The sequence below is a fragment of the Nilaparvata lugens genome, chromosome 1 (assembly GCF_014356525.2).
Source record: "Nilaparvata lugens isolate BPH chromosome 1, ASM1435652v1, whole genome shotgun sequence".
Classification (NCBI taxonomy): Eukaryota; Metazoa; Arthropoda; class Insecta; order Hemiptera; family Delphacidae; genus Nilaparvata; species Nilaparvata lugens.
Window position 1 is genome coordinate 81,900,160 of NC_052504.1, and position 10,339 is coordinate 81,910,498.

Sequence of the window (10,339 nt, forward strand, 5' to 3'; positions counted from 1 at the left end):
GTCCCCCCTTTGGAGTAAGATCATGACACATGACGCCCCTCCAGAGACTGGGATCTGACACATGCCGACACAACGTGGGGCATTAAACGTTGAGAAATATTGCTCATGGTTTATGATTGTAGTTTTGGTTTTTGGTTTAATTGTTGAAAGTTTATAATTATCAATTTTAGTGCATGTTCATGCCCCTCCCAGGAGCAGAACTTGACAACACATTGAACAATAATTGTTCACGGTACAAATCATGAAATGTATGCATAGTAGTCTATCGAAGTTATTAGAAATGAGGAATTACATCGAATTTGGTCGAAAGGTTTATTCTTGACTTCTTCGAAGTGCAGTTGTCTTATGAAGGTATTATTTTGTAGTTGTGGATCCTGGGGGGTTTATCCTTATGATAGAGTCCCACGTTATGAAGCTATTGTGAGAAGTTGTGGATTGTAATTCCTTCACAGATAATACGATGTTTCTGGTATTTATAAGAGCAGTCTCTAAATTCCCTCTTTTGCGAATAAATTCACAAAAAATTAAGGCCTTCCGGCTCGCAAAATTACTGGGTTCAAACCTCAGCTCTAGCTCAGTGGTAGAAACATGAATTTTATAAATACAAATAATCACCATAAGGTTCAGTGATCGGTGATTGGTAATTCTTACCGCTGCTTCTATGAAGTTCTTGAAGAATACCAGTAAGGAAATTAAAAGAATATTTGATGACTGATTATCAGTAACCATGTACCACTAGAGAATAATCAGGACCAACTATAGTTGTTTCTAGTTGATTCTTAAAACGCTCGTCGTGAATACAAGTGTTCACCAATATACCCTTTCAAAATTCCTTAGAACTTACAACGCCAGTTCTTGAAGCTCTCTGGATCCTTATATGATATAACTGGAACCTTATTAATATAATTTCTTAATATACTTGTTCTGGCTGATAAAATGAATATCATCAAAGGATGATAAATATTGAGTGCTCTGAATAAGGTTAATATTACTTGATTCAATAATTTTAAATGCTGCAAAATATTTGTTGATATTAAAACAGCTCAAACTATATAACACGAGATGAGTTGGGGATATAATAAAAAATTCTATAAGTTTGTATGCTGACATGAAACACAAAATATATTCCCATAAAAAAAATGTGCATAAAATATTCGATATAACTTTAATTCACTTAAATAATCTATTTCAAAATCTGAATAATTATCACAGGCTTTACTAATATTCACAATAGTGAGTTTCAAATTCATAAATATATTATATTTAATGCTGATATTTAGACTTCCAGTCAATACAAAATTCTGCCAATAAAAACCTGTTCGGTCTATAAGTTTGATATGGTATACTTTGTTCAATAAACAAAAATTAATATTTAATAAATTAATATTCAAACATGAGATCTCAGGGATTTATATGAGTTCGGGCTGTGCATGGAAGTAAGCTTCCTACATATATTAAATAAATTTATAAAATGTTCTTATGGACTATGTGATATTGTTCAACACGTGGTGACTTTTTATTTTAATTCTAATTAATGGGAATAGCGCTTTTTGTTTTAATAATTACCCCCACTGAACGTAGAAAAAACGAAAAAACGAGCTCGTTTGGTTTGACTTATCACTCACTGACTGAAGTTCTAGATGTTCTCGTGGATTGAATTAATTATTTCCAATAATTAATTGGGTAGGCTCCTTTTCGTCACTGCTGGGCTAACGCGTGATCCAGATTTTTATAAGTTTCTTTTGAATTAAAGCTATTTTTATGGGAATCTTTACAATTACGAACTCCTTGACAGCACTGAGTTCACAAATAATTAACATTCAACAAACATACATTACATTTAAAAAAAGGTTTGGCTTAATAGTTCATTAAAAATTTTTAAAAGGAAGAAGAAAAAACCCTAAACTCCATGTGCATCCTCTCGGGTTGGGATCTTAAGCCAGAAGAAGGAGGTTTTCAGAAAAATTTGCCTCTTCCTAGAATAGTTCTGTAAGCTACTCTCTGATTGGCCTTCAATTTAATAGACTCAATTCAATTGGTTGCCTTGAGAATCAGGGCTTCCTCGGCTTTATAATAGAAAAAATTAAATAAAAGAAGTTTTTATACAATTATATGGAGTGTTTATCTTAAATTGAATTCATAAATAAATCGTAACATACGATTTTAATAGATAATACATTTAGTTTTTATATGAGTTTTGTATACTCTTGATTTATCATGCTTTTTTGGATTATAATAAATATTTATACAGAAATAATAGTTGTTTGTAATTCTACACATCGACTTCCTGTAGTATACATAATATATCCTTTATGAGTGAATTTTATATGATTCAACCGGTCATATGGGTTGATCGAATAATCAGCTGATTCGTTCAGTATTGGTTCTGATAATTATCGATTTATCCAAGATCGACTAATTCTTTTCAAAATGTAAACAAGTAACTCTAACCTCAATGTTCATGCATTCTATTTTTTTTTTTTTTTATAATCCGCCAATAATAAGTATGCCGCTTTATAATTTTTTGATCTTACCAATGGGTTCTCATAATTATTAAATCACAATAATACATGTTTTCTTATCGTTGTTGATAATGCTATTACTCCTAATCGCTAATAATACTTGCTTTGAGTTGATTTACTCTTTGGGTAGGTCTAACCTTCTTTCCAATTTTATAGTTCTATTACATTTCATTGGCTCATTTAAAAATATTTGGTGGTTTCAAATTACCACGTGACAGTATCAATTTGATAATAAACTCGTACTAATTTGATAAGATTCAGTTTCCATGTATTCAGTTTCCGAGCTCTGAACGAGTGCTAGTATTTATTGCTTCAGTATCAATTTGATAATAAACTCGTACTAATTTGATAAGATTCAGTTTCCATGTATTCAGTTTCCGAGCTCTGAACGTCTGTCATACACTCTATAAATCAATTAAGTACATTATATTATGGTTTCAACGTAATTTTTCAAGTTGATTGATAAATAAATGGTACTCTTCCACTGTTAAGATAAATCAGACACTCTCAAAAGAGAACTGATTCACAAAAAAATACTTCTCATCCCATGCAGATATTCATATTCTGGTCAACCCGAAACATCGAGTGAGAGAACGCGCACGCAAATGAGTATTTATTATTTGCAATTCAGAGGCCGCCCTTGATTAAAAGCGTTTGGTGGCGAGCACAGCCATTTCTCAGCGGCCTATTCAAGTGTTGATCGTAGTTGGAAAAAGTAACAAGGCACCGTACTTTATTCCGGCTGTTTAATACTCCAAAGAACGGAGGAAATGTAGTTATTTTTCAGACTGGTGCCGCGCTTCACTGCAGAAACAGAGAGAGAGCTATCGAAATAGAGGAAGAGTGAGAGAGAAGGGCTGAGTGTGAAAGTGTCGAGTTTTTCTTGGTTGTGGGTTGAAATGTTTTTGTCGGTGGTACGGTAGTGCAGAACGAGTATAGTAGTGGACCAGACGTTAGCTCAGTCTCTGAGTCTTGGCCATAAAAGTGTTACGCATCATTTACTTCTATTTGAACTGTTGAAGCTAGGGCTTTTCAAGAGAGGCGGCCGCAAAACCTATAATTCACACTCAAGTTGTTCGCAGTCGTCGAATTATGTTGCGCATGCGCAGAAAAGAGTGCGGCCGATCGAACCACTTCCGGTGCCAAACTCCTCTCATAATAATCTCTGCCCAGTTTTTCGCAGATTGCCAGCAGTCAGCATAAACAAGCGGATTCAGTTTGCTGCCTAGCCAGCTCTATGAGCGTTACACTGAAATTTTCTTTTCTGCTACAAGGGATGGATGAAATCCATCCAGATTTCTCGGAGAATCTATACATGGAAGCAACCATTATAAGCCTGGAAAGTTGCTTATTGATTGAAAAAATTAGAAGCAATCATCAAACAAGGCTACAATATACTCAAAATCCGAATTATTTTATTATCTAAAAGTATTTGTAGTTATCTTAATATAATTTATTCTACAATATATCTCTTTGGAAATACAGGGAAAGCATTCCAGCTACTATCAGAAAGCTTCAAAAGTGAAGGTCTATGGATAAAGTCTATGTCTAAAGACAAAGTCCAAATTCATGACACGATAATTCATGTTACAGATGGAAATAAATTGGAAGTTGCATTTGTTGAAATGCTTAATTATTAATAATAATCCATGTTATTTGAAACTAATGATTGACTCAACACGTTACCAGCATGCAATCTACACGAAAATGGATTCAAAATACAGTATTTCCAATGTCATTCCAATGAAATTATTGAACAATAACTACGAGCGTTTTGATAACTATCAGCGTTTTGATGTTCCTTCTGTATTTCTGCACACACAATGTTATAAGTTTGTATGTTTACTACAATCTACAGTCTTGGAGATTAGGATTTATTTTTGTATGTATTCATAGAAATATTGTGTTGAAGATTAGAAGGTCTATAGTATGTTCAGTATTATTCATCGAAAGGAGAGACAAAACATAAAGTTTGCGCTTGAGTTGAGTGTATAAAGTAAAGACTATCTATCAGTTGTTGAAAATAAAAACTAAACAGCTATGAGTTGCTGAAATAAGTATATAATTAGTAGATATTATTTGGTAAGCCTAGTGTTGATAACAGTGTACAATAATTATCAACATATACTTGTTACTTTTTCACTGGCCATTTATGAATATTCATTTTGACCATCGCACTTGATTTTGGAAACTCTACTGCTTCGAGTGAACAAGTACCTGTATAGTAGGTGTGTGTAGTGACGAGGGTGTGGAAGAGGAATGTGTGCGTGCGTGTATTGTATCAGAAGGTCTTTATTTAGGCAGAGCAGCGCCGTGCGTCGTGTTAAAGTGCAGTTATTCACAGTGTAATGGTTTACCAAAAACTCTCCGGAGGTTACACGTCTCAGGAACTGGTGGCGTTTAGAACGAACGCCGGGCAAGAAAAGCGCTCGAGCATGCAATTTATACATCGGATAACCTTAACCCCCTCCACCCCAACGCGAAACCCTTCCACCCCCCTCCAGACACAACCTTCTCCTATTCACCGGAACTATTGTCGTCGCGTTTCGTTCAAGAGAGCCGGACAAAAAGAAAAGAAAGTTTGGATAGACATGGGCAATTATCGTTTTTCTTCTCCTCGCCTTCTCCTACACCCCTCAAGCCCGGCGAGCGCTAATTTTGCGCCGGCTTTCAAGCACGAAAATGTCCAATGAAACTTCTTCAAGCGTTTCCCGGCGCTAATGTCACTGTACAAATGACTTTTGGCATCCATTCTCTGCGATTAATTGTAAAACGGTTATTCGAGGTAGTTCAATTAGGTTAATATCACGTAAAGCGTGCGATGGCTGGTGAGAAGGCTCAGCCACAAAATAAAAAGGATCTATCCTTCTCTGTGGCTCAGCCTGGTGGCCTGAATCCTCACAACTTCGGCAATCGCTTTCCAGGGTTAAGAGTTTAATTCAAGTCGTTCGGTCTAGAAATTACTTATATGAACTCTCAACTCATCACGCACAAGATTTTCGTGTCATGGACAGTAAATAAGATAAGAGCATGCTTTTCTGAAGATTACGAAATTAATTAGTACACTGAAAGAAAGTACTGTTAAATCTATACTCTTCAAGCAGACCAAAAAATAACTCCATAAGCCGTAATGTTAACATAATATGTACCTCTTACCAGAGATCCATCCAACCGATCAACCTGATATTTTGAACACTGAATAACATGACATTTTTACATACCTTAGCACAAGCTTTTCAGTTTTTTACATTTTTTTCACTAAATATGATTCTTTCATGAATGACTGCTCGAAAACACAGTATTGAATTACAAAAAGGCATATAAAATGGGATTTAAAAATTATTTCTAAATTACCTCTCGCTAAAGTGTTCATAATAGTGCTAAGTAGTACTGTACGAAATTTTAGACGTCTACCTCAAAGGGTTCCTGAGAAAAAGGTACATTATGTTAACATTACGGCTCATGGAGCTATTTTTTGGTCTGCTCCCCATGTACATTCTAACATTTGAATAACTTGAAATAGTGTAAAAATAGAGATAACATCATAATACGAATTGTTGTACTATTTGATATAGAAAGTTTATAAACAACGCTCCAAAATGGTGAAAAGCTTTTGGTATATGAAAAGTATTATTCTCAGTTGATTTGATTCCATTGAAAAACTCATTTTAATACAATTTACTACACTTCAACTACAACTAACCCAATAATCAATGATGTGTAGCCTGAGGAACCTTATTATCTACATTGATTCAGAATTGAATAATTATCTGTTCATAGTAATTCAATTGAGTCCGTGAATCAGTGAATCGGGTCACAGTTTGTTGTAGGTAGTTGGTTTTGTTATAATTAGTTGATTTTATTATTCCATTAGCTTGGATGAAGTGTAGTACTGATTATTCTCAGTCTCTAATGAGTTTTTAACTGGAATCAAATCAATTGAAAAAATTCTAGAGTTGAAGAAGCATCTTAAAATATAGTTGGTTTTCAAAAACAAATTAAAGCTACTTAATAATCATCCAGTTCGCAGGTGATTTCTATTTTTTTACAAATTACACCTAAACCACCAGAAATCTTTCCTTTCCAATCAATACTCGAAATCATTACCGAAAATAAAATGAATTCAGTTGCAATGGCGTTATGGATAATTGAATAGGCCATTTGTTGGAAAGCGTTGTATCGCTTTGTGCAGAAAAACACCGTAAACTGGATCGGTCGGAATAAAAGTATGAGAAAAGTGGAGGAAACAATAAAACAAGATTAGTAACGAAGACGTGTCTGTGAATGGCCAAAGCCGCCGAGCACGGCGTGTGTCGAATACCAATTGGCGCCCCTCTCTCACTCATCCCCTCTCTTTAGTTGCGTCACTCTCTCTCTCTCTCGCACATTCACTTTCCCCCGTCTAGCAGCAGGTTTGCAGCATTGCTCTGTCTACATCTATCGCCGCCTTCAAAACTCGCGCAGGCAAAATGCGTCACGTCTGTGCCTCTTGAAAGAACAGCACACTAAATGTCTGCACATAAAGGATACTTTCTACCGAAAGCAACGTACAAATTTCCACCCACCGATTTCGAGAGCGACGCTTTATCAAGATTTTTCCTTCCTTTCCAAACTGAGTAGAAAGAAGAAAGCAAATCGGACATATTTCAAACCTGCCCGAGATTTTCCACATCTATAAATCTATTCTAGCCTTTCACATGGAATCCAGCCGAGCTTCTATAACGCTTGTTGCTGTATGTCAAGCTACACTTGAAACTTATGCCACTCAATCTACGATGTTTCTATCGATTCCTTCCAGGTTTTCCTATTGCTGACACGAACATACTTTGTAGAGAATGCATCGTAATTCCATGGGATTGAAATGTAATTCAAAACTGTAATCATGTTGGAGTGAACCGATTGAATCGTAGATTTAAACCTTTGAGATCAGTGAGCTTTACCGCTCATGACAGTTGTAGGTTGGACTTTCATTTGTTTCTCTCTCTCTAAAAATGAAACTATTAAGGTTGAATAGTAATTATTAGAAAATATTATATCAGGAAAATAATATAAAGGAAATGTTAATACTGATAATAAGATGTTATTCATCAGTATAGGGCAATAAATATCAAGAAGCTTATAATAATTATGAGAAAGGTTGAATTTCTACAATATGTACCTACCTGCTATGTTTTTTATGAAAAATAAACGTGTCTCGGTACCTCAAAGGTACTTTGTTAACAAAGTTTGAAGTTGTCACGTTTTTTTTTCTAAATCTTGGATTGAAATTTTTGGAGAATATAAATAATATCAAATTCGGGGGAACCAGTTTAGGTCTGTGCTATTTGTTCTGTTCTTGTCAAGTTGTCATTGTCTCTAAGACTACGTATAATCATTGATCAATTCATAAATAAGCAATTATTATTTTGGGAAGAATAAACTATCTGTCCTATTCTGTTCACAGTGATAACAGTAACTTTGTATTTATTAATGCTAGTATTCATTCTACAACTGAGTTTACACGAACAATGTTCTCCAAGTATATTTTAGATTGGAGAAAAATATCAACGTTGTTTTTTCTGAAAAATAAACGTGTCTCGGTACCTCAAATCGTATCTTGCCTACCTGGTATGTTAACAAAGTTTGAAGTTGTCACGTTTTTTTCTGAATCTTGAATTTAGATTTCTGGAGAATATACATAATATGAAAATTCGGGGGAAACCAGTTTTGGTCTGTGCCAGTTGCTCTGCTCTTGTCGAAAGTTGTGATTGTATGATTTTTGTCTCTAAGACAACGTATAATCATTGATCAATTCATAAATAAGCAATTATTATTTTGGGAAGAATAAACTATCTGTCCTATTCTGTTCACAGTGATAACAGTAACTTTGTATTTATTAATGCTAGTATTCATTGTACAACTGAGTTTACACGAACAATGTTCTCCAAGTATATTATAGATTGGAGAAAAATATCAACTTTGTGAAGAAAGTTGAGTAGCTGAGCTATCAGTATGCTGATTGAAGAATGAAACATCATACCAAACTGTCGATATAATATGCTATAACTTCCAAATTTTGAACATTATACCCGATCAAGGAGCATATTCTAAAAGGTATCGTTTAAGGGACTTGCTATCAGCGCCTTTATTCCAGGGTTGTAAAATAATATGTGCGTTTATATGAGCATTTGGGCAAAAGATAAGGCTTCCCGATAAGAGTTTACAGTTATCGAGGCATTAAATGAAAGTAGGTAGATGAGAGAAGCGTGTTCAAATATCCGTGTGTGGTGAGTTGAAGGGGTAGGAGAAAGACAGAGTATAATATGTTGTGTTTGTGTATTTATGCATGTTAAAAGTTTGGAGATAGGGTAGAGAAGTCTTGAAGAAGATAAAGCGGTCTCCTCATTCGACGAGCCAATATAGCTGACGGGAAAATTCTGCGTTTGAGATGGTAGAATTTATATTTTGTTTTTTGCAAGTTGCTTCGACTGCACAAAGACGTCGACTCGGCAGCCGCCCCTTTGTGGCGGGTCGTCTCAGATTTGCCTCCGGATGTAACACAGTCGGTGGGAGGCGGCATGCACACAGGAGTGAGTCTTTCTACATTCTTCCCCCGATCGATATGCGCATTTAAAAGTACATAAAAACTATCGTCGAGGATTTTTCTCTTTTTTGATAAGGGAAGCTGCCGTATGCATTCTGCGCTCACCCTTCAGCAGACCATCCACTCGAGCTCCACTTTAGGTTTAGGATCAACCCCTCCCCGCTCGCCCCAATCCTGCTATTTAAGTCCCTAATAAGAGCGGCTCAGGAAGAAGATTTTGCAGCGAGACTTTCCTTCGCCAGCGTCAACTTGAAAGCCTCAGCCCCCTCCCCGCGCCTGCGGCCGCCTATAAACCAGGCCTCTACGAAGCCCTTAAACTGAGAGCCGTGAAACGCCTCACCATCGAAACCCTCGGCGATACTATTTCTGCTATCTGTCCCCGAGGGATATTGGTCTCCTCGCATGGCTGCACTGCTCAACCCTGCCTCAGCACGCATGTCGTAAAATTGACATCCTCTCCTCTTCCCAGCCATCTTTCCTCAGCCAGATTTCCAAACCACTGTACCATTATCATTAACATTGTATCTTATCATCCCCTACGATATCATCCTACTAAATTAGCTCATTCTCATCATGACCGAGGAAAACCTTCTTGATCTTCAGTTTGCTTTATTGAAAATCAATCAATACGGTTGATCAATCAGAGTTAATGATTACGGTAGTAATCAGAGTTACGGGATTACGGTAGTGTAATGGAAATAACAGTATTGAGTAGAAAGGACTACTGTGAAAAATGTAATGACTACAATATTGAAACTACACTGTTCCGCTTGTCTTCTCCACTTTTATCAATTTAATACGGTAATAGGACTTCAATAAATGAAGTTACACTGAATATGTGTTGGTATCAACACGAAACTGCAGTCCTATTATTCAATTGATGAAGTGGAGTTGACGAACAGAAGTGTTTTTTAATTATGGAGAAGTTCCACTAAATTAACAAATTTTACGATATATTGCTTATCTTTAATCTGTGATTTAAAAAATAATAATTAATTTGGATTTTTTTTAATCCTCTCCACCTTGCCTCTCCCTGAGTCAACTGAAATTATGTTGAATATTTTTCTGGCTACTGTAGTTTTCATAACGAGTTTTAATAACCACTCAAAATTACATTCAAATCTGCATTAGAATCGTTCATATTCACAACCATTTACCAGGATATCGAAGCACCAGAGTATCTTCTGTCTATTCAAAAATTATCGCAGTACAAGTTTTATGAATTATTTATCAC